The sequence below is a fragment of the Scylla paramamosain genome, chromosome 27 (assembly GCF_035594125.1).
Source record: "Scylla paramamosain isolate STU-SP2022 chromosome 27, ASM3559412v1, whole genome shotgun sequence".
NCBI lineage: Eukaryota > Metazoa > Arthropoda > Malacostraca > Decapoda > Portunidae > Scylla > Scylla paramamosain.
The window spans coordinates 13651809-13676808 of NC_087177.1; the positions used below are offsets into that span (position 1 = coordinate 13651809).

Genomic DNA, 25000 nt, shown 5'->3' on the forward strand with positions numbered 1-25000 from the left:
TGTGTGTGTGTGTGTGTGTGTGTGTGTGTGTGTGTGTGTGTGTGTGTGTGTGTGTGTGTGTGTGTGTGTGTGTGAAATATTTCGTAATATTTTAAAGGGCAATTGTAAGTGATATTTGCACTTGATCTCTCTCTCTCTCTCTCTCTCTCTCTCTCTCTCTCTCTCTCTCTCTCTCTCTCTCTCTCTCTCTCTCTCTCTCTCTCTCTCTCTCTCCTCTCATGGGTCAGTAAGGCTCCCCAAAAAAATGTTAATTAGAATACGTGTAACTTTGACCTTCGGGAAGCTAATTGCCTCACCAGTAGCAGCACAGGTCAAGACGAACAAAAACGAGGGGCCCGATGCAAAAAGGTGCTATAATTGGGCCATTGTTCATTATCCGTTATCGATGATGAGTCCCTGATTACTTCATTTATTCATTCATTTATTTTCAAGAATTTATTTATTTTATTTTATTTATTTATTTATTATTTACTTTTTTTGCGGGGGGGGGGCAGGGGGGAGAAGTTTAGTAGCGAGTTTAGAAAAGAAAAATTAAGAAGCTTATGGAAATTTATATTTACTGTAATTATTGTTTTTATTAATTTAATTTTTTACAATTCTTTTTTGCTTTCTATTTTCTTTATTTCTAGTCAAGAGTTTAGAAAGAAAAAAAATACAGAGGCACTTATGGAGCTTATTACTTTTATTTTATTTTATTGGAATTATTATTTTTTTCTTTATGAAACTGTATTTGTATACGTAGATGTGGTGTTAAAAAAAATGTATTGACTGAGGTTTGAATGTAATTTCCACGTAATTCTGTATACGTAAGAGATATTACCAGGTAGAGCCGTTGAAATAATAACATGACTACTAAATTAAAGAAAAAAAACATGACATTATTATCATTATTCATCTGATGTAAACAACGACTAATCACTGACTTTTATATGCTCTCTCTCTCTCTCTCTCTCTCTCTCTCTCTCTCTCTCTCTCTCTCTCTCTCTCTCTCTCTCTCTCTCTCTCTCCCCCTACCCTTTTTACACTTCACAAGAAGTTACTTTTCCTTCATTATATACTCAAGGAATTGCTTTTTCTTTCTCCTTCATACTCTCTTTTGTCTCCCTTGTTTTTTTCTCTCTTAAGTAGATGGGGAGAAAAAAAAGTGGGGAGCTTGGGAGAAGAAGTGACAGGGTGAAGAATCTCTGGGTTAAGGGATGAGAGGGAGTGTGGGAGGGAAGGGGTGAAGAGGGAGGATGAAAGAGGGAGTAAGGAAAAACAATCAGTCAAGTTGAAGGAGGAAGGTGAAAGAGGAAGTGAAGGACTGTTAAGATGAAGACAGAGAAAGGAAGCAAGGAAGGAAGGAGGGAGGGAGGAAAAGATAAAGAAAAAGGAATAGATGATGAAAAAGAGAGAAGAAAAGGGAGTACAGGAAGAAATATATGAAAGAATTGGGAAAAGAGAAAAAGAGAGTGATGAAGTAAGAGGAAAACAAAGGAACAAGAATGGATGAAGAGAAACAAATGAAGAGAAGAAGGGACAGAGGAAAAAAGAGACAGAGAAACATAGAGGGATGATGAAAAGGAAAACACAGGAAGAGGAAGGTTATGAAGGAGAGAGAAGACAAGGGAGAGAGAAAAGAAGAAGAGAGGAAGAGAGAGAGGCATAAAAAAGGGAACAAAGGAAGGGAGAATGAGAACAAAAGAAGATAAAGAGGGAGAAAAGAAAGAGGCCAAGCTTTTGTTGCAACAGCTTTAAGATAGGATGAACTGCACTTAACAGACAATGCCTCTCCTTTCCTCTCCTTTTCTCTTCCTTCGTTCTTCTTTCCCTCAATCATCTAACAGTTTGAATTTCATCCTTCGCCCTCTTCTTCTTCTCTTCTTTATCTTTATCCGTGTTTCTCTTTCTCGATATCTTTTTTTTTTATCTTCTGCATCCTCTCTCTCTCTCTCTCTCTCTCTCTCTCTCTCTCTCTCTCTCTCTCTCTCTCTCTCTCTCTCTCTCTCTCTCTCTCTCTCAACCCAGTTTCTATATATATCTCAATAATACACTGTAAAGGTATTATTTAAAGGCCAGAGAAGAAAAGGAGAGAGCGAAAAAGTAGAAAATAAGATATGCAGGAAAAATTAAAATAAAGATGTAAGGAATTATGAAGATGGACGGAGGGAGTAATTTAGGATAAAGTTTATGAAGCGAGAGTGAGAAGAGAAAGAAAGAAAGAAAGAGAAAAAGATAAACAAACAATGGAATCTTCATACACATAGTTATCTTCGTTATCATTGTTAGTATTATTTCTATCAACAGTGTAGAATAGTAATGATGATAATGAAATAATGTTAAGAAAATAACAACCAAACAAACAGGCACACACACACACACACACACACACACACACACACACACACACACACACACACACACACACACACACACACTCACACTCACACACACACACAAATGGAATGAACTCAGTGAATACGTTGCCAATGCCATAACTGTCCATGCTTTTAAGACCAAACTGGGTAGATATAGAGATGGGATACTATGAAATTACTCCCCCTCCTGTAAACCACAACTAGGTAAATACACACACACACACACACACACACACACACACACACACACACACACACACACCTTCATAATCACTGAATGAGAACACCTGAATCTAAACCCTTTCCATTCACTCCACCACCACCACAACCACCACTACCGCCACCACCACCACCACCCGACGAAGCCGTCCCACCAAGCTCGATATTGTCCTTGAAAATTCACCCCCAGACACTCAGATTACCTCTCAGCTGTGCGGCGGGATGCGGGAGGAACGGTCAGAGAGGGTGGAGACTCTGAGGGTGGGTTGGGTCAGGCTGGAGGTAAGAAGAGCCTCCGTGTTGAGTCATTGGCCATGGGAGGGGTGGGGGAGGAGGGAGACGCACATACCCATCCTCCCTCCTCCCCACTCCCCCCACCCCCACAGCTCCTGCCCGGTCTGGTCTGGTCGCCGCCGCCAAAAGGATGGGGACGGTGCCCTTGGCGTTCGTCTTTCGTAACAGAAGTGTGTTTACCTGTGGCTCAGTTTGGTGGTATGTCTGTATCTAACTTAACCAAAATTCCTGTGATTTATATTTAGGTCTATTTATGCGAATACATTTGTATGTATATTTTATGTATTCATGTACCTATCTATATAAATCTCTCTAAATGCATTTATTCATTCATCTATCTAAATATTTATCTGTCCGTCTATCTATCTATCTACTTATATGTTTGAGTGTGCATCTACACTTATTTATCTGCATAAAAAAATACATTCCATCTATATTCATCTGATAACTCATTTATATTTCAGAATTTTGTATTTATTTGTAAGTACGTATTACATTTAAGTGTATGTGCAACTACGAACATCTACGTATATTTGTCCAGATCAACTTATCAACATCTGCAGTCATTTCCTACTTTCGTAACCTCGCCACTGCCTGTTCAGTTCGGGACAATGACCTCCAAAATCTTTTCCCTTTTACCCATATGCCTCTCATCTATCACAGCTCTTGCTATGGGTAACTCTTCCCCTCATTAATCTTCTACCCAAGATAATTTAACTACTTTCAGCTTTGTCTAGCGTCCGTTGTTTATTTCTGTAAACTTTCCTCTTTATAAATCTTCTATGTTATTTTATTCATTTTTAAAAGTTCTTTCACCTTTCCTGAGCATCCATACTTTCTTTAATTTTTCTCTCTCTAGTATTCTTTTATCTAAATTACTTCACTTGCGACTTATTGTGTATGCATGATATATTTCGTTTACTAGTATTATTTCATTGTTCAGATATCATTACTGTTTACGTTTACCTGTTCATCATATCTCTATCATCTGTATTTCAACTACTTTTATTTTTAACCTGCAACTTTTATTCCTCCAACATTTCCTCTCCATTATTCTTCTACCCACGCTGCTGTTTTATTATTCAATCTACTTCCCGTGAATCATGCATCCATAGTTCATCCCGTTGACTCCTCTGTGCATCTTTCTGTTGTTTATGACACACACACACGTGACGCCATTTACAACTTACAACTAATTTGTGGACACGCCAAGTCTTCTCCTATTTGTCGCCTTTCTCTGTGTAACATTTGCTAGTGCTTCTAACTTCTTTTCCTATATTTTTTTTTCCTGTAGAATTAATGGGTATCATAAATTTTAAGCTTGTTGATTAGTTTACTTAAGTTTGCTGTCTTTGTTTCATCTCTTGTTTTACTTTACTGCAGGTCATTTGTTGGTGTCTCTCTCTCTCTCTCTCTCTCTCTCTCTCTCTCTCTCTCTCTCTCTCTCTCTCTCTCTAGCGATGCCATTTTTTCTGGTACCGTGTGTCTTATTCTAGTTTCCTGGGTTCAGTTTCATCGATTTTCTTTTGTATTTCTTCCCTTTTTCCTTTTTCTTCTTTTGCCTCTTACTTATACATGATTATTTTGTTTTTATTGAGTGTGTGTGTGTGTGTGTGTGTGTGTGTGTGTGTGTGTGTGTGTGTGTGTGTGTGTGTGTGTGTGTGTGTGTGTGTGAGTGTGTGTTTACTAACTATATAATTATTCAGTTAATTATTGTAGTTAAAATTTTTCTTTTATTTTTATATCTAGAAAAAAGTATACATCTATTTCATCATTTCTTCTTTCCCTCCATTATATCCATGAATTTATCAGTTTATCCATATCTATCTATCTAAATCACACATACCAATTTCATCTATAACTCATTCCTTTTATGTGGGCAATACACCGCCTCCTTGTAACGTCACTTCGTGCGTCACATCCCCTCAAAGTCATTACGAAGTTGCGGAAAAAGTTTCTTCAATTAGGTGGCGGCCGCATCTCATCAATACCGTACTACATACTGAACAGATCCCAACGCCTTGCGAGACCCAAACAATCTTGCTACCAGAACTGAGGCGAGGGATTGAGCGAGTCCAGGCTAACTATTACACATCTAAGCACGCAAGGAGGACAGACGCAAGCCGTATCCTCTTAATACAAGTAAGTAACTGTAAAGATCCCAACACCTAATATCTAAATACCCTCGCGACAGGAATAGAGGCGAGGAAGTGAGTCCAGTCCACATTTCAGATCACTGGGGACACCTGCTGACTATACGACAAGCTACTGACCTTTTTAACTGTATCCTCCGTTTGTTGGTTCTTTCCACTCGTAAGCGTTCCATATTCCCGCAACTTTCCTTAATTTCATATATTCTTCTTAATATGTAGTATAATTTTTTAATCTTTTATAAGCCTATTTTCTTTTCCTTTTCCGCTACGTTCTCTTTTCTGTTATTCCTCGCTTCGTGTTTCTCGTTACAGCATCCCTTCTGCTTATCCCTTGCCTGTTTTTATCTCTTTCTTTTGCTCTCAGTGTTATTTTGCTTCATGTATATTTCTCGCATCCTTGCCGTTCCCCACTTTCATTGTTCTCTTACCTAAGCGAAGAGAGAAGTCGCGAAAAAGACACGAAGGAAAACCACTCTATTCTCTATTGCCGTCACTGCTAATAATGTTTGTAGGTGTGTATAGAGTATAACTGTGCCCAGAAAGGTATGACGCTAGCAAGGTGTGACGGCAGCAGCTCGGGATGCCTTTGCTTTGCTCAAGAAATCAAGACTCCCTGTTAAGAGCCCTGGTGGAAAATCATATTAGTGGTTTACGTCTGTCGCTTGCAGATGTGGGAGTAAGGTTCTTTTCCGCATGAGCGCAAAGAAAGAGAGAGAGAGAGAGAGAGAGAGAGAGAGAGAGAGAGAGAGAGAGAGAGAGAGAGAGAGAGAGAGAGAGAGAGAGAGAGAGAGAGAGAGAGAGAGAGAGAGAGAGAGAGAGAGAGAGAGAGAGAGAGAGAGAGAGAGAGAGAGAGAGAGAGAGAGAGAGAGAGAGAGAGAGAGAGAGAGAGAGAGAGAGAGACAGACAGACAGACAGACAGACAGACAGACAGACAGACAGACAGACAGACAGAGACAGACAGAGACAGACAGACAGACAGACAGACAGACAGACAGACAGATAGACAGACAGAGACACAGACACACGAAGAAAGAGGCAGAGATACAAAGAGAAAAATAAAGAGTGAAAGAGAGAGAGAGAGAGAGCGACGACAGTATTGTTTTCCTACTTCATGTTACGATACCTGAGACACATTCGTGGAAGATAGACACACACACACACACACACACACACACACACACACACACACACACACACACACACACACACACACACACACACAGACACTAGTAACCCAAGAACCGATCTGAACCCAATGCCTCGAGACAAAGAATCTTCAGTCAGTCGGCCATCACTTACAGGCCAAGGATACGAAGAGGAACATTGCAGTGAGGCACACGTGACTCATCCCCTGATCTTTAGCAACTTTTAATTTATATCACGGCCTTTTCTTCTTCCTCTTTCTCCTCGTCCTTCTCTTCTTCTTCTCCTTCTCCTTCTTCTTCTTCTTCTTTTTCTTCTTCTTCTTCCAGCACGTGAGATTCGCTCCCTTAAAGACAAAAGACGATTGCGAGAACAGCAGAATAAGACACGAAACGAAAAATAGATGAAAATAAGGAAAAAAAAAGAAAGGTAGAAGCAAATGGTGTAGTTAAAGGAGGAGGAAGAGAAAGAGAAAGAGGAAAAGGAAGAGGAAGAGGAAGAGGAAAAGGAGGAGGAGGAGGAGGAGGAAGAAAAAAAGGAAATCGGAAAACAAAGAAAATAGGATAGAGGTAAGAAAATTACGGAGGAGGAGGAGGAGGAGGAGGAGGAGGAGGAGGAGGAGGAGGAGGAGGAGGAGGAGGAATACAAAGGAATACAAAGGAAGACCAAACAGCAACAGGCCCTGAGATCCTTAAAAGGTTGTCTGGGTAACTTTTCAGGAGAAGGGTCCTCGAGGAGGAGGAGGAGGAGTGATTACAAGAGGTGTTTAAGGAAGGATTTTGGTAAACAGGAATTAAAACACTGAGGCTGAGAATTGAAAAAAAAGTTGTGTGGGAAGAAGAGAGACTGAAGAGAGAAAAATAATTACGGAGGAGGAAAAAGAAGGAAAGCAGGATGAATTAAGTGGGAGGAGATGAAAAGATGGTACAGGAATTAGAGGGAAGAAGTCCGCTGACAGTAATTTCACAACATTAAAAATTGTTGGAGACTTTACAAATGGCTAAAAGGAAAGTGAAGGATTAAACATTCATTTATTTCTTGTCATAATAATAATAATGTTTTGAAATAGCTATAGGGCAAAAAATAAATCTCTGAGTGCTTTTGTGATTCAAGAAAGATGTGCTAATTATATTCTTTTATGTATGAGAGAGGAAATTGATAAAAAAAAAAAAAAGACACTAAGATTTCACTCCCAAAAAGAAAACCGGAGTAGGAAAAAATAAGAGTATGAGAAAAGAGAGGGAAACCAATAGTGGATAAAAAAAAAAAGTTAAAATATGTCACCATCGAAAGAAATAAAAAGTTAAAATCAGGCCAGGAAAAAGGGAAAAATGAAAATCAGTGCAGCAAAAAAGAAAAAAAAAAAAAAAAATAACAATCCTCCAAAAAAACTAGAAAAGGTAAATTTAGTCCCCTGGAAAAACAAATAAGTAAATAAATGAATAAATAAGAAAAACAAAATGGGTGAAGAAAGAGAGAATATTAATAAATCAAGAACAATAAAGGAGAGAGAGAGAGAGAGAGAGAGAGAGAGAGAGAGAGAGAGAGAGAGAGAGAGAGAGAGAGAGAGAGAGAGAGAGAGAGAGAGAGAAGCAAGTGCGCATCTGAAGACGAGAGAGAGAGAGAGAGAGAGAGAGAGAGAGAGAGAGAGAGAGAGAGAGAGAGAGAGAGAGAGAGAGAGAGAGAGAGAGATAAAACAGGACACAGGGAGAGGAAAGTTAGGTACAGGTGGGCAAGAGAACGGGACGGGACGCATATATTTCTACCATTACCCTCCCCCTCCCATCCCCCTCTCACCTGCCCATCCCCAGCACCTCCTCCTCCCATCCCCTGCCTTTCACCTTCCCTTCCCCACACCCTCACCTGTCAGCACATGGAGGGGAGAGCGGTCCAACTTCCGCAGTTGATCGCTAATGAGGGGACAGGTCAGCTTATTTTGAGGCCCTGGGACGTGGCATCAAAGGAAGAGGAGAAAGAAGGGCGACAGAGGAAGAAACAGTGACACACACACACACACACACACACACACACATGCATATTTCTCTCTCTCTCTCTCTCTCTCTCTCTCTCTCTCTCTCTCTCTCTCTCTCTCTCTCTCTCTCTCTGGTTGTTAATTTTTCTATTCATAATTTTCTGTACGTTTCCTCCTCCTCTTTTTCGTTTCCTTCTTCTCTTGTGCATCTTTTTAATTTCTCTATTTTCATCACCATTTTTCGTTTTTTCGTAACTTTTGTGTTTGTTTCTAGTCTCTCTCTCTCTCTCTCTCTCTCTCTCTCTCTCTCTCTCTCTCTCTCTCTCTCTCTCTCTCTCTCTCTCTCTCTCTCTCTTTAGACTCTTCTTATGACACGCCCACACACACACACACACACACACACACACGGAGACAGAGACAAATAGCGTAAGAAAAAAAATCTCAGGCTACCTTCCTCTCATGGACTGAGGGAATTGGCAGAGCTGGCGGAGCTGTAGGGACGATAACCCCTCGCCCTCCTCCTGCTCCTTACGTAGGAGCTGCTGGGGGGGGGGGTTATAGAGGCACGGGGAGGGAGAGGAGAACCGAGGGGAAGTCTAGCTGCACGGGGAAGAGAGAAGGGTAAAGGTAGGTGTTGATAAGATGTAAGGGCGGCCTTCAAGTTGTGTTTAGAGTTTAAATATAAATGCAAATACGTCTGAGTTTGGTTTAGTATGACGGCGGGAGACTAAACTTAACACCTCAGCGGATGTCTTTTTTCTTGAACGGCGCGGCTCTGAGGATGTGACGCGCCTTCCTTGTTCATTTCCTTCTGTGGCGGTGAGTGTTTTGCTCCCCACACGTGTCTTGAGAGCACACGTGACGCGCTTCCCTGCCACACTGTCCACCCACTTTGCCAGCGGTGAAATAAACACTAGGTTAATAATAATAATGGATAGTTTACATGGCCTGGTGAAGATGCCGGGGGAGATGATAGGAGGTGTGCGTGAATTTAGACAAGAAGGCAAGAGAAGTGAATGAAATTAACAGTGGGTTAATAATGGGCAGTGTGCATGGGAAAGTGAAGAGTGCGTAAGTTAAAGAGGCAAGGGAAATGGGTGAAATAAACAGTGGATCAATAATAAAAGTGGGCAGTATGCATATCTTGCCTGTTCAGAAAGGTGGCTGGAAGTTTGCATGAATTAAGGCAAGGAAGCAGAGGATCAAGCGACATCTTAATGTATCAACCATGACACGAGTTTATTTCACACACAGCAATTACACACTAGCAATTACAGATGCACCATGTTCCTATATTATTATCCTGTACGTACGAGGATGAGCACTAAAAACACTGAAATTTTGTTTCTTTTATATTCTCCTTTCCTTAATTGATTCTTAGTGTTCTCGCAACCTACTCTTTCACTTTCTATTCTTTCTCATAACGGCAGAGAGGAGGCAGCAAGCTTCACGTGACCTCTATGACCGTCTTCTCTCGCTGCACAGTAACTCTAGAAACCCGTTGTAGTCTCACCTCTAAAGATAAGATTCACACAACACCACAAACTCTCTCTCTCTCTCTCTCTCTCTCTCTCTCTCTCTCTCTCTCTCTCTCTCTCTCTCTCTCTCTTACTTCATCCTGACCAAAACGTGACAGTGTCCTTGCCGCCACGATGTCCACTCGGCCTACATTCCCTACTGACGCCAAGTCCATTTAACCCAATGCCCTAAGAAATTAACGTTCATTTCGTCGTATAGGTAGTAGAGACTCAGCCCGCTCATCTCAGAGTTTTTTACATGATGTTCAGAAAAAAGTTGTGGTCTTGGATGCTTCATGAAGTCTATTAATTACACATATTTAATCTATGAGAAAGCTTTTTTCCCTCTTCTACGACACTTGTCTCATTCTCTGCTTCCTCTGTTCAGTATTGACTTTACGTTATATACAAGAGCTCTACAGGCTTGTGTATTAACAGAGTAAGTTATGTGTGCTGAAGGTGAAGCTGGGAAGGAAAAGCGAGTTCATAATGATACGGTAGAGGAGGAGACGAGTTCGAGTTATCGTGCATAATTTACTCTCAGATTTATCTCCAAGCAGAAGTGCCTCCAAGCGGTCTCCCGCCTTGTAACTCCTTTTCCCGTGTGAAGCAAATGCTCAGCTTCGCTCCGCCTAAATTGTGCTCCGAGGCAAACCACAGTAGCACGATCCAAGGTCTCCCGCCTTGTAACTTCTTTTCCCGAGTGAAGTAAATGGTCAGCTCCGCCCTTCAAAAGAAAGCAATAACAATTATAATACGAGTAATATAAATGCAAATAATGTCTAGAATAGCTTGTAGGAGAGAGAGAGAGAGAGAGAGAGAGAGAGAGAGAGAGAGAGAGAGAGAGAGAGAGAGAGAGAGAGAGAGAGAGAGAGTGGCACACTTGTAACACCATACCCACCCAGACGAGTCATCCGAGTCCGGGTCTTACTTCCCGGCCCATCCATCAGCGGGCAGCAGTGGGCGCGCCGCCAACGCCCGCCACGCGTGACTGTGAGTGCAGGACAAAAGGTGTTTACTCCCCTACGCCAGGGTGCGAACACTTCACACTTTCCAGTATGAGCGGCCCTTAACTGTCACACCAAGGACTTTAAAGCTGTATGACTAACGAATTTTGAGTAACTGACTTTAAGATACGAGATATGTGTTTACTTCCCCTACATTTCACACTTCACCCTGCCCGCCTCTCAGTATGAGCGGCCTTTACCTGTCACACTAAGCACACCAAGAGACTCATTTTCTGTGCGACTGACGAATTCTGAGTAAGTGACGAGATGTTATGGCCTCTCAAACTTCATATAACGCTGAGGTGCGAGGTTAAATTACAATTTTGAAAAACTAGAGGGAAGAGAAGAGAATGAGTGACAAGTTCAAACCCTAAGGTGACTGTTGCTTTATCTTAGAACTATTATAAGGACTACCATGCGTGGGTCTAATGAGTTCTTCCAACTTTCCTCTCTCTCTCTCTCTCTCTCTCTCTCTCTCTCTCTCTCTCTCTCTCTCTCTCTCTCTCTCTCTCTCTCTCTCCATTCTATTTATACGTACTCGTATGTGAACTCAGCGACGGAGTAAGGTTAGGCAGTATTTAATGACGAAGAGGAGGAGTAGGAGGAGGCGAGAGCACAAGTAATGATGGTGACTAAAGGGGGAAAGAAAACAGATGGAAGGAAGCAGAGGAAGAGGAAAATGATGAAGACAAGGAAAAGAGTAAGAGGGGAAAAGGGAGGTGAAGGTGACGCAGTACCACAAAACCTGAGGGAGCAGCTGCCAGGGAATCCTCCCTGACCACCTGCTTCCCCACCACCTGTCCTTGGTTATCAGTGGCGTTTGAACCTCCCTTACCCTCCCTTAATATTTAGCTCTTAACTACTTTCTTTTTATTAGCACTGAGTCCCTAACGAGCCTTTTTTTCTCTAGTGTAGAACCTCTCTCAAACTCTCATTTTATAGTATTTGAGCCTCTCCTACTCTCCTTTTCTTGGTATCGAACACCTCCCCTATCCTCCTTTATGGTATTGAGCCCCAACCCATCCTTTTCCTTAATATTTGAACCTTCCCAATTCTCATTTTCATAGGATTTGAACTCATTGGTAGTCAGCCTTTTCTTAGATTCACAGCATCAAACAAAGCACCCCAATTCCCTGTTATTTTTTAAAGCATTTGAACTCTTCCCCAACTTTCCTTTTCTCAGAATCTGAATGAACTTACTCATGCCCTAATGGTTAAGTAGGGGAAGATGCAAAATTGAACTAGATACCAAGGAAGAAAAATAAAATAAAGAAAAAGAAAGAAAGGCGAAAAGAATGCATTAGGAGCAACAACGACAAAGCCACCACCACCACTACTAACATCAAAACAACAACAACAACAGCAACAACAACAACAACAACAACAACAACAACAACAACAACAACAACAACAACATCAATAACAATAACAATGAACACAAAGAAAAGAAACACCACTCTTGCGAAAAAAAAAAAAAAATTAATAAATAAAAAAATGGGCGATGCAAGTCTCAAGGCAGACGGCCACGGTTAGATGACATCCTTCACTTATCTATTAAAAATCCTTACTAGTTAGTGTTGCCGAGACACATCCATCAAGGAGAAAATGGGCTGCCTCCGCGCCTGGCAGGTAAGTTCGACAAGGGCAGTCTCCTCTGCCGAGTTCTACGAAACACGTGACTTCAAGGTCAACATGGAAGCAGACGTGGCGGAGAAAAGATCACGGCACAGCGGCTGTCTGCAGTCACCCCGCCTTCCGCCACGCGCTGTAATGAGATAGTTTTAAAATACGTTATTTTTGTGTAATTAGCAATATTTCCGATTAGCAACTAAAAATGGATAATTATTCTTTTTTCTTTTTGAGAGAGGGTGGCGTGCATGGCTGAGAGGGACGAAGGAGGTTTGATTTTGTGTTTTTCCGACAGACATGAACGGTATATGTTAGCTGCGATGCAAATTGGAACACGAGGCCGAGTCGAGAGGATGATAATGCGTTTCGAGTAGATTGTTTGCCATCATAGTTCTTGATCCAAAAACACACATAGTAAGATAGAGAAATCCCGCTTCATTCCCTTGTTTTTTTTTGTTTTTTTTCATAAAGCATAGTTTTGTAATTCTCTGCGAGACTTTAATCCTCGCTTGTTTCAGACACAATACGAGAGGCGTTTGCTTTTATTGAGAAGGCGAGAACTGATGAAATTATAGGAAAGAAACAGTAAGGCTTTCGTGCATAAGGTCTTATGGATCCTATATGAAGGTGATCATACCCCTTGGTCTCTTGCCCATATTGGACTTTCCAAAGGCCACACAGATGATTGATCGGGTTCTTATGGACATTTTGTCACAGTGATGGGGAAAAATCAGGAAAACATTGAAAATCTACTTCAACTATAGAACATTAAAAGTAGTGAAAATAGGACAATGAAACTGAGAATATGGTCGCAGGTCTCGCTGGTACTTTTTTTACTCGAGTTCATCTGTATTTAAGCCCTACATGACTTCCATAGTTCGTTTTGTACACACACACACACACACATACACACACCCTCTCACATGCACATACACACACATATGTACATCGGAACCGACCCACGTACTACACACATGCACACAAACATATGAACGTATTCGGTAGTCTATCATCCTCGAGCGTTTCACACCTATGACTTCACCTGTTTTTTTAAATTTTCTTGAGAACCATTATTTTTTTTTTTTTCAGTCACCACTCCATTTTCTAAGCCTGAACCTGCCTTTCCTCAGCAACTACCTTAACCGGTGAAAGAAATACATAAAAATTATAATAATAAACTTCAGGACGATTGTTCTCTCCGTCTTTGAGATTTTCCTGGAAACATTCTTGAAGTCAATCCTCCATTTCTTAAGCTTTTCAGTACCAGAGACCATTTCCAAGCGTCATGGAATATCTAATTACTGGTCAGAAAAGAATAAAAGAAAATACAATTGTAGTGGATCAGTAAATAGAGATAATTTTTTACGTTTTCATTGCAACAAATACTACTCTTAACTTAATGGAGTCTTTTAATGATACCCGTAATAAAATTAAGCGGATGTCGTGATACTGAAAGCATTAAGCCTGAATCCGCCCTTCTTCAAGCATCTTCCTTGACCAGTGAGAGAAATACGTAAAAAAAATAATAATAATAATAAATAAATAAGTAATAAAAAAAAAAACCTTCAGGACAGATGACAACAGAAGTATCTAAGTTTGAGCTACAATGGAAAACTTTGCTTCTCCAAAAGAACCTTAACAAGGAAAACAATCCTTGGAAGTTCGAAGTTCAGGTAAAAGCAGTAGGTAAAAATAAACTTTCTTACAGGTGAACGAAGGGAGGAGATCTAAATATACCACTATATACTTCACTAAATGGCCCGAGGAATGTGCTAACTGCCGCGCCAAATATGAAATCTTAGACAACACCAACACACCCAGTTGACTCAGAGCCTTCCCGTACTGGCGGTGATGGACGCTAAACAAAAAACAGGTCATTCAATGCTACCCTTTCTCCCTCCATCCATCCCTCCCTTCTCCCTTCGCCCTTCCATTAGACTGAATCACCACCACCACCAGTCTCTCTCTCTCTCTCTCTCTCTCCATCCGTCTCTCTCTCTCTCTCTCTCTCTCTCTCTCTCCACACCTATGGTTCATAGGCTTCTTAGTAACTCCAAATCCTCGTTGATTATCCAGGAAAAACAAAACAATGTCTAGATTTTTTCTTACAAAACATTAAATAAACTCGAATATATTTTATTCCTACACTAACTCTTTCCCTTCCTCCCGGAGCTTAACTTCGATAATTCTTGATTGTTAACGAATATCACGCCATTCTCACTGAATCTTCAATATTATGAGCTTCACCTTCTTCTCCATCTCTCTTCCTAAGCTACCTTTTTTCCTCTGTTACATATTCGAGCACACTCCTTGCCTCCCTTCCCATCCTGTCCAGCTGCCGCTCCCCACGTGCTCGGGGATACGCGACGACTTCTGAAGGCTTCCTCTCGTCGCCTTATTGCTGTTGTAAGACGTCACTTGCTACCCAATTCCAAGCGTCAAGTGTGTTGTTGTTATAAATAGTGGCGTGGTGAGTGATATGAAACATTATACTGTTCACTCTTTATGCAATACGTGTAAGTGTGTGTGTGTGTGTGTGTGTGTGTGTGTGTGTGTGTGTTTGCAGTCCTGATTTCCTTTTTATTACCATTTTTTACTTGAAATATAAAAATTACTCGTTTTGCTACTAAACTATTACAATTACTACTACCATTACTCCAATAACAACTACTACTACTATTACTACTACTACTATTATTGCTACTACTACTACTACTACAACTACTACTACTACTACTACTACTACTACTACTACTACTACTACTACTACTACTACTGCTACTACTACAGCATATACGTACTACTACAATTACTATTATTATTATAGCATATACTACTACTACTACTATTACTACCACCAGCACCACCACTACTACTACTACTATTACCACTACTACTACTACTATTACTACTACTACTATTACAGCATATACTACTACAATTACTACTACTGTTATAGTATATACTACTATTACTACCACCAGCACCACCAGTACTACTACTACTACTACTACTACTACTACTACTACTACTACTACTACTACTATTACTACTACTACTACTATTACTACTGCTGTTGCTGCTACTACTACTACTGATGCTATTGTTACTGCTGTTTTGTGTGTGTGTGTGTGTGTGTGTGTGTGTGTGTGTGTGTGTGTGTGTGTGTGTGTGTGTGTGTGTGTGTGTGTGTGTGTGTGTGTGTGTGAATGCAACAGACGCAATACTGGAGACGTGTCAAGCTAGTATCACTCAGTATTCAGATTAGTGTTTACTATCTTAGGTTTCCCTTCTAGACGAATAGGCAGCAGGAGTGACAGGAAAAGGCTCGGGAGGGAGGGGCAGGTGGCAGGGCTCATGGAGAAGCCAGGGAGAAGCGTCAAGGTCTTGATATGGAGACTGGCCAAAGACTACTATCTATGCAGGAAGGAGGAGAAAAATCATACTGTATTCTGCTTTAAGATAAAACGTAAGGAAAGTATGTTTGGGAAGGTGGAGAGTTGGAGAGGATCGCGTCTACATAACCTATAGGAAAATACACAATTACTTTCGCTAAGATAATCAATGACACAAATTTTAGAAAAAAAAATCCAATAATATAATGTGGAATGACTAATGTATAAGTCTCTACTGTGCATATAAAATGAATTTTTGCTCACCTGGCTATGTCCCGAACTTCATTTGTCAGTCTTTTCAATTGACTGAGGTGACTGGGATGATAACACCCTTTGTGCAAAAACAGATTTATATTGTACAAGACACACACGTACGATTAGGATTTATTATAACTGTATAATTGTTCTGGTTAATAAGAGAGCAATAAACGTCTATGGCCCGCCAGCACCCGCCTTGCTGTGGTGCTTAGCCAGGCGGCTCAGGACGCGAGACGGCAAGCAAACATACGCCATCAGCAGTTTATGATGTGTTAATTCAAAACTTTCGCCCTGCACTACCATCTCACTCTCAAAAGACACACACATACAAACGATATATCTGTTAATTTAATTTATGCTATTTATATGGACACTAATTAGATTACTTGACTTATAATCATATTTCGTGAAATGATTGTACATATGATAACACAAAGTAAGCTTAAAATAAATAGATATCGTAAATATTAACCATCATCTCGTAATTTCGAATATTCTTTTTGAACAATTCTTTTTAGGACTAGCATCTTTAGTAGCACTTTTTTTCTGCAGTCTTCTTATTGCTCTTGATTAGAACCCTTTACACCGAATAAAATAATATTGTAGACTAAAAAAATAAGTACGTAGCAAGTCACATACCGTCAATAACACACAATCATTAATCGACCAGACTATTTGCAACTGATATTGTAAAGTAAAGAAGACTAATTAATAAATAAGTAAAAATAAAATAAATTGAGAATGACGCCTCAACATGTGACGCACACTACTGTGTGCGTCACATGTTGAATAAACTGTTTTCTCCGGGATGGTTATAGAAAATTGACTCGCACTAACAAAATGAGAAAACTGGATGATGCTCGACAGCTCATCTGCAGGCGGAAAATTTGAAGTAGCTTTCTTTCTTCAATGGCAACAAGTTTTCTTCGGTCACAGGAAAAAAGGGAAAAAATACGAGGAACCGCAGAACACGTGACGCATACTACACAACGTGACTCCAATGCCAGTGACCCAAAGCACGCACCCAAAGCACGCACTGCAAAGGGGAAGGAATGATCTTTTATATGAATTTGACAGTTAATAAATAATCTATTTAATGGGTAACTCAGAGCGTCTTTATCAGCAGCAACAGGAGACAAAGATAGCAGATGGTGAGGAAAGGGAAGCGAACGCCACCGAGGAGGAGGAAGGTGAGGAAGAAGGCAGGTAAGTGATGGATTAGCCAGGTGACCGACCAGAGCTTCCTGCTGAGAGGGGGGACAGATAGAGAGAAGAGAGAGAGAGAGAGGAGGGAAGAGGGGGAGGAAGGATAGTGAAAGTGAATAAGACAGAAAATGACGGAGAGACATACAAGTAGTAGTAGTAGTAGTAGTAGTAGTAGTAGTAGTAGTAGTAGTAGTAGTAGTAGTAACAGTAGTAGTAGTAGTAGTAGTAGTAGTAGTAGTAGTAGTAGTAGTAGTAGTAGTAGTAGTAGTAACAGTAGTAGTAGTAACAGTAGTAGTAGTAGTAGTAGTAGTAGTAGTAGTAGTAGTAGTAGTAGTAGTAGTAGTAGTAGTAGTAGTAGTAGTAATAGTAGTAGTAGTAGTAGTAACCGTATCAGCACGAGGAGCTTGGATATTAAGTTAATATCAGTGTTAGTAGTAGTGTAGTCGTGTTTATTATTCTCGCTCTTGTTATTACTGTCATAGTTAATGCTGTTCTTATTGTCATACACGCTCTGTATCACGCTACACACTCGTCACGTGGCAGGCTGAGGAAAGAGCGAGAGAGAACCACAAGAAAGACGAAAGAAACGAGGAAAGAAAACATGTGCAAACAAAAAAACGGGAGAGGAAATGGAGGTGGTTCTGAAAATTGACAAGTTGAGATAAGAAATAACTTGCGTCCGGCAGATCGAAAAGCACAGCGATAAAAATAAAAAAAAGCAATAATAGGGATGGACAATGAACTGAGAAGTCACGAGGAGAAAGGGAAGTCCGGAGAGAAGAGGCTTGCGAAGGTGAGGCAAAAAATAACATTAAAGATTATAAACGTATAGAGGTTGCTTGACTCAATAATAATAGTAGTGATAATGACAATAATAGTGATGAAAAACATTAATAGTAATCATTGTCACGTCACTAATAACTGACAGATAAAAATAATCAAACAATTCCTAAAAGGTAAAATAAATAGAATTCAATTATCTCACTGACTCCACACTTTTTTTTGCTTTTTTTTTTTGTGTACCTAAATCCCGCCACTGCGCACCAGCCATCCTCCCACACAAACACACACACACACACACACACACACACACAAACACACACACACAGAGACACACACACAGACACACACATACACACACCGAGGATGCACTACTTGAATCTATTACTCCACTCCCTCCTTCCTTCCCTTCCCTCTCTCACCACCCTCTCAAATCTCTCCTGTCTTGCCTCTTCCTAACCTCTCAAACGCTGGAAATAGAATCGGAGGCGGCGAGTTGCAAACCCCACGGCGGAGGCTCGCCAGCTTTTGTGTGGCAAGAGAGGGAACCTTGCTGTCACTCGGACCAATACACAATGCACCTTGAATTCTCTTCCTTCCCCTATTCCTTGTCAACCTGTCACTAGAATAATCAAAACACTCTTGGAGAACTGTGACAACTTAGAGAGAGTGGTAAAGGGTTAAAAAAAGGGTAAAAAAACCCCGCTCTTCACTAAAGAAGGGGGAGAAAAACGGTTTCCTACGGTGTCTTGATGTTCCTCTTATTTATGAAACAGTTGAACTCGTAGGCAGGGGAAGTGAAGACATGGGGGGAAGAGTTCCAGGGTTTAGCATTATAAGGGATAAAAGACTTCAGGTAGTGGTTAACTCTCGCATTATAATGTTCCCTCTAACTCCCCTTAATGACTCCTTTACTTTTACTTTCAAACAATTATTTCTCTTGCTATAATTGCTCCCTAAACACAGCACTTTATTAAACTTCCTTTACAGAAAATAGTTCCTCGTACAGACGTCTTCTCTTTTCCCTATATATATCCTTTTGTTATAATAGATACACAGGCAAGAAAAGGTGGAAAAAGACTGGCAAGAAACAGCTACGCCACACAGGAATAGTTAAAGCTCCAAAGAAGGTAAAAACTGCCTTTCAAGTAATTAACACCTTCCTTTCTCTTACTAATTCCCTCCTCCACTCTTCACTTACGTATGTACTGCCCCAAACAAATCATGTTACAAAAAATCTAGTAGAACATTTGAGCGAATATTGACATCACCACTGAGAGCAACGCACTCCCTTACAAATGAATGTTTGAGAGACATGTATATGCACATTTCTCTCGCCTTATGCACAAAGTCCTATTATAACCTACATTGCCGCAGCCTCGAGTCAATTATGCAGTCAAATAAGCACTAATTCTAGCTGCCACTCTTACGTGCTATCCTATTACGTCCATTACGTCTGATATTCTGTTCCCTTAAGAAAACAAGCGGAGGACGGGTTATCAGGATGCCAGAGAGAGAGAGAGAGAGAGAGAGAGAGAGAGAGAGAGAGAGAGAGAGAGAGAGAGAGAGAGAGAGAGAGAGAGAGAGAGAGAGAGAGAGAGAGAGAGAGAGAGAGAGAGAGGAAAGAGAGAGAGAGAGAGAGAGAGAGAGAGAGAGAGAGAGAGAGAGAGAGAGAGAGAGAGAGAGAGAGAGAGAGAGGAGAGAGAGGAGAGAGAGGAGAGAGAGAGAGAGAGAGAGAGAGAGAGAGAGAGAGAGAGAGAGAGAGAGAGAGAGAGAGAGAGAGAGAGAGAGAGAGAGAGAGAGTTACGAAGGTCAAATCTATCTATGTATCTATCTATCTATCTATCTATCTATCTATCTATCTATCTATATATATATATATATATATATATATATATATATATATATATATATATATATATATATATATATATATATATATATATATATATATATATATATATATATATATATATATATATATGATCAAGAACTGTTTCCTACATGATTATTCAATTAACTCTTTCCCTGTTCAAGTTTATACGAGCCACTAATTAAGGAGCATTTTTGCGGTGTAATTTTAGAGCTAAACCTTTCACTGCCACACAAATTTTCCTTTACTCAGGTTTTTCTATAAGCTTTTTTTTTTTTTCCTACAGTTCCCTGAAGTATTATGTAGTCACCTATTCTCTATTTATTTTAACTTTCCACTGCCACGCAAATTTTTCTTTACTCATCTACATATATCTTTCTAGAGACATTAGTTTTCCTACTACAGTCTCTCACATCATGTTGTAGCCTGGAAAACACAAAATCAATTGCCTGTTCTCTATTCTTTTCATCTTTTCACTGCCACACACACTTACCTTTACTGACCTACGTATATCTTTTTAGAGACATTGCTTTTCCTACTAGTCTCTCAAATTACTATATAACCTGGAAAACACAAAATGAACTAGCTACTCTCTATTCTCTTCCCGTGTGTCCATGCAATTATTCTTCACAGTGCCCTGGATGCTAACACAGGATGGCCATGGCAGTGAATGACTTTAAAACATCACCAACAGGGAGGTCAGCCGAGCTATTTTCTTCCCTCCCCCGGAGCAGCCTTGCAAGGTGGTAAAGGAAATTAATTTGCCGGGCAGCGCACTCACCTCCTACGCCGTGGCTGGGGAGTCATGAATGGCTGCGCCTAAGAACCATAGGGCTTTGCCACACACCGCGAGGAGTGGATGCGTCACATCACCACACAGCGGGGCGGCAGGAAAGGGTTTTGCGGATTTGTGTATATATAGGTCTGAGGAGGCATGAATTTTCTTAGGTAAATACTACAAGTCACACACAAATAAATGAAACTGTTTCATGACTCGACTGAAAAAGGGTCATAAATAATTTCTGAAGTTTGACCTTAAACTAAATGATTTATCTTCTCCTCTGTAATTTGCTTCAGGATTTCACTTCTGAACGCAGAAAGACGAGTAAAACGAAAAATTCTGCATTCATCAGTGTAAAGATGTAAATGTAAAGAGGAAGCATTTCATTTAAACTCGCCAATGCATCGCTATTCTCAGACGTTACTGTTTAATATTACCAGCTCTCTTTCATCTACACTGAACAATCTGAATATATATACTCCTGTCATTGTTATCGCTATAATCAGCTACCGGAGAAATATCTTAGCAATATTTTTGTAATTGAATAGAACACACCTAAGGGAAGCTGCAAAAAAGAGCTACACGGGGCAGTCCCCTTGTAAATGGTACATACGAGTAATTAGGTATATCCGCCAGTCAATCTGATCTATAAATATGTCTAGTCTTGCTTTAAGCTTCCTTCTGACTGGGAGGTATTGTTGGGACACAGTGAGACCGTTACCTCATAGTCTTTCTTACCTGTTCACGGGGAATGTTTGGTTACACAATGAACCGCCACTTTACACCTCGCTGAGTGCTTGCTCCATGTTTGGTTTGTTACTGGTGCTGTTGTTGGTAGTGGTGGTTGTGGTGACAGTGGTCGTGTTGTTGTTGTTGTTGGTGGTGGTGGTGGAGGTGGTGTAGAGATACTTTTGTTATTATTATTATTATTATTATTATTATTATTATTGTTATTATTATTATTATTGTTATTATTATTATTATTGTTATTATTATTATCATCATCATCAACAGATCTACTATATTTAATTATCGAACATTATCATTCCCTCACGTCATCCCAGTACACCAAACACCCACCCCACCCATCCACTTGCACACACACACACACACACACACACACACACACACCGTCTCCACCATCACACACCTGTACGCAGCCACCACAACCACCATCACCACAACGCTTACACACAGTCCTCACCACCACCTGCACGCCTCTTATTCCTTCTCTTCGTTCTCCTCTTCCTCCTTCTGCCACACATCCCTTCCTTTATGAGCGCGCACTCCTCCCCGAACACCTTGACACTAACGGGGGACTTCGTTAAACCCTAACTAACACTTTACTACAATTTACAAACACTTACTGAGACTAATTAAGACGGGTGAATTACCGCCGTCCTATGTGGGTACGATATACAGCAGCGGAGAGAACGAGGTAAAAATAAATACACTAACACTCTTTAAAAAAAAAAAAAAAACACGAGTTATTTTAGCTTACCCAGAGTTTTTTTTACCTTTCAATTCTACTCCGAGGACTGAATCCGCTGGACAAAATGCGCCAAAAAAATAAAGTGCAGTTGTGCTAGCTTAGTGCGCACTGCCTCTTTAATGCTTTACCTGAGACTCGTGAAGCTAAGGTGATGGTGGTGGTGGAAGTGCGTGAGTCAGGAGCAGGGGAGAGGCGTGGGTGTTGAGGAGGCTTGCTCGAGGGGTACTATATTCTTAGAAGGGATAGCGATGTGTGTGTGTGTGTGTGTGTGTGTGTGTGTGTGTGTGTGTGTGTGTGTGTGTGTGTGTGTGTGTGTGTGTGTGTGTGTGTGTGTGTGTGTGTGATGGGTGTGTGTGGATATGTGTGGATGGGAGGGTGGATGTGTGTGTAGTAGTAAGTGGTAAGAAGGAGGTGGAATGGGATGGGGGGGGGAGGAGTAAGCTAAATTATAAAAGGTTACGACAGAACAGCAGGAGGAAATTATTATTAACAATTAAGTTGATGATGACTTAGATCAAAATATTTTTGTGAAACACACACACACACACACACACACACACACACACACACACACACACACACACACACACACACACATGACCAAGCATTGCACAGTCTGACGGGCGCGAACCAGACACAAAAGGATTATGAAGGGTGGAGGAAAGAAGGGGAGGGGAGATGGGAAGGGGAGAAAAGAGGATGTGAGAGAGAGAGGAAGAGAGGTCACTAGGGAGTCATTACTTGTCACATTAACTAACGTCACAATCATCACCAAAACAACCTTTCCAGCAGTCCGTCAACACCAGGGTCATCGCCATTTTTAGCTTCAAATTTTTATCTGTTGAAATTCTCTTTTTTTTTCTCCCACCTTGGATAAATGACTAATTGCTCTTTTAATGGTTACGCGTCTTAATAACACCAATATTTTTCCTTTCTCTGTTAGAACGAACCATCATCTCCTGACAAGTGGGGATTTATCTACCAGTGCAAAAATACAGCCAGTGAATGCCCTCTTATTACACACACACACACACACACACACACACACACAATATCTGACTGATAAATTGAGAAGCAATAGTTATAAAAAAGAAATAGGAAAAATGTTTAAAGGTAATAAAGAATAGAAAATTTTTCCTTCTTACCCTCTTTTTCCTTTCTTTCTTTTTTTTCTTTACTTTCCTCAATTTTCGTGTGATAAACTGGATATGAAACACTGGTAAGACGGCATTCATAACGGTGTAACTGTCAACTATGTGTATTTCCATCACGAAGGCCAGGTCTTGCTCGTCACACCTCTGAGTTTTGATCTTTAATAAGTAGACATTCCTCAAATAGAGTAGTAGTAGAATAGATTCAGTAGTCAGGCTGTTAGTGCCGAGTTAATGAGGAGCTAGCTTTGAAAGGAGATTAGATAAGTATAAGGACACGTTGATATAGGGAGGTATAATCTGTAACGAAATTGCCACGTGTAGGCCTGATTAGTTCTTTCTACTTAATGAAATTTTATCGCTATAATCGATTTTATCTATTCTAAATTATTCGGTCTTACATACATAGTCCTACACGAGAATATACATGATTACCTTTCTCCACACAAGCTCAGCGCAAGACAGGCGAGTTTCCGCTTCAAGTGCATCAGTTTTCTATCTGTTCTTGGCAGCATGACTCACCGCCCGCTATACCTCCCCCCTCCCCGGATCCCTGACATCCCCCAACCCCCTTCCCGGCACCCAGACACAGGCAACCTTCCCAGTTCCCAGGGCACCCCAACACCCCTCTCAGCTCCCGGACACCCCATCACCCGTCTCCTCTCCCAGTTAACCCATTAGCCTTTACCCTTAGCTCCCATCCTGCTACCCCTCTCCTCAACTCAGACACCCTGATACCCAATTTCTCACCTCTCTGTCACCCCACCATCGCCTCTCCCTATTCAGTTAACCCACAAGCCCTTACCCTAAGCTCCCAAGCATCCCAATACCCTCTTCCTGCTTCACAGATACACTGTCATCTCTCTCCCCAATTCTCAGACGCTCTGCCAACTTCCACTCCATCATCTCTCATTCCTAGGTCCTTGACATCCCATTAACTCTCCACCTAGTTCCTGTACACCCCGACACCTCTCTTCCCATCTCCCACACGTGCACCTCTCTCCCCCAGACAAGAGGAGCAATGCGTGGGTTGAAAGTTTTCCTTTAAGCACAGTCGGGCCGAACAAAGGCAAAATATACATGAAAAATTAATTATTCTTATTTTAACTCGCACACACTGTCTCGCTATCCAACGCCACCTGCCCCGCCGTGCTGAGCCTCCTCGTCCCTGGCAGCACCTGATTCACAACCACACGTGTACTTTTCGCTATTCCATTAACCTGCAGTCACCTGACCTGCAGCTCTGTACGTAAATAATATGTAGAGCTTGACTGCTAACTCAAGATTATGAAGTTATGAGGATTTTATTTTTTCTCACAGCGATTTAATTTTTCATATGCTTTCATTAAATATATCTTGGAAAAATACATTTCAAAAGTCGTCACCCTCACATCTTGCCTCACCTCAGATTTGTGCTCAAGACAAGCGATAACACACGTGAACTCCACATGTATCATCTCAGGCTGCCAGTGATGCTCAATAGACGGTTCTTCCCAGCCTTTTGTGGTCAGTTTATTCTGCCACGTGTGGTTCGCCTTCGCTAGCTGAGGACTTACAAAATGATAGATAGATAAACAGATAGACACACAGATTGCTACCTTGCTTGACAGACTGATTGAATGAGAGAGATTTTGGCACCAAAAGAACAAACCTTTGCCAGTCATTACAAGGAGCAGAAGACGAATGGAAAAACACACCTGATTCCAATAATTTCGAGACTCACACTCCGAGATCACGGCGTTAGAGCATAGGGGAATAGGTACATAACGTGGG

The 25000-nt window shown here is 40.9% G+C and overlaps 2 protein-coding genes across 2 annotated transcripts in view; one reads left to right on the forward strand and one right to left on the reverse strand.

Annotated features, from left to right (window-relative positions):
- Positions 1 to 22303, reverse strand: part of LOC135114247 (B-cell lymphoma 3 protein-like) — a 132086-nt gene extending 109783 nt beyond the window's left edge. Inside the window, exons 1-2 of the mRNA XM_064030049.1 lie at positions 22205 to 22303; positions 12231 to 12427 (exon numbers count right to left, since the gene is read on the reverse strand). The gene's annotated coding sequence lies outside the window, so the exon portion shown is untranslated. The remainder of the gene's footprint in view (positions 1 to 12230; positions 12428 to 22204) is intronic.
- Positions 1 to 25000, forward strand: part of LOC135114246 (uncharacterized) — a 79431-nt gene that overhangs the window by 18256 nt on the left and 36175 nt on the right. The gene's annotated exons all lie outside the window — the stretch shown is intronic.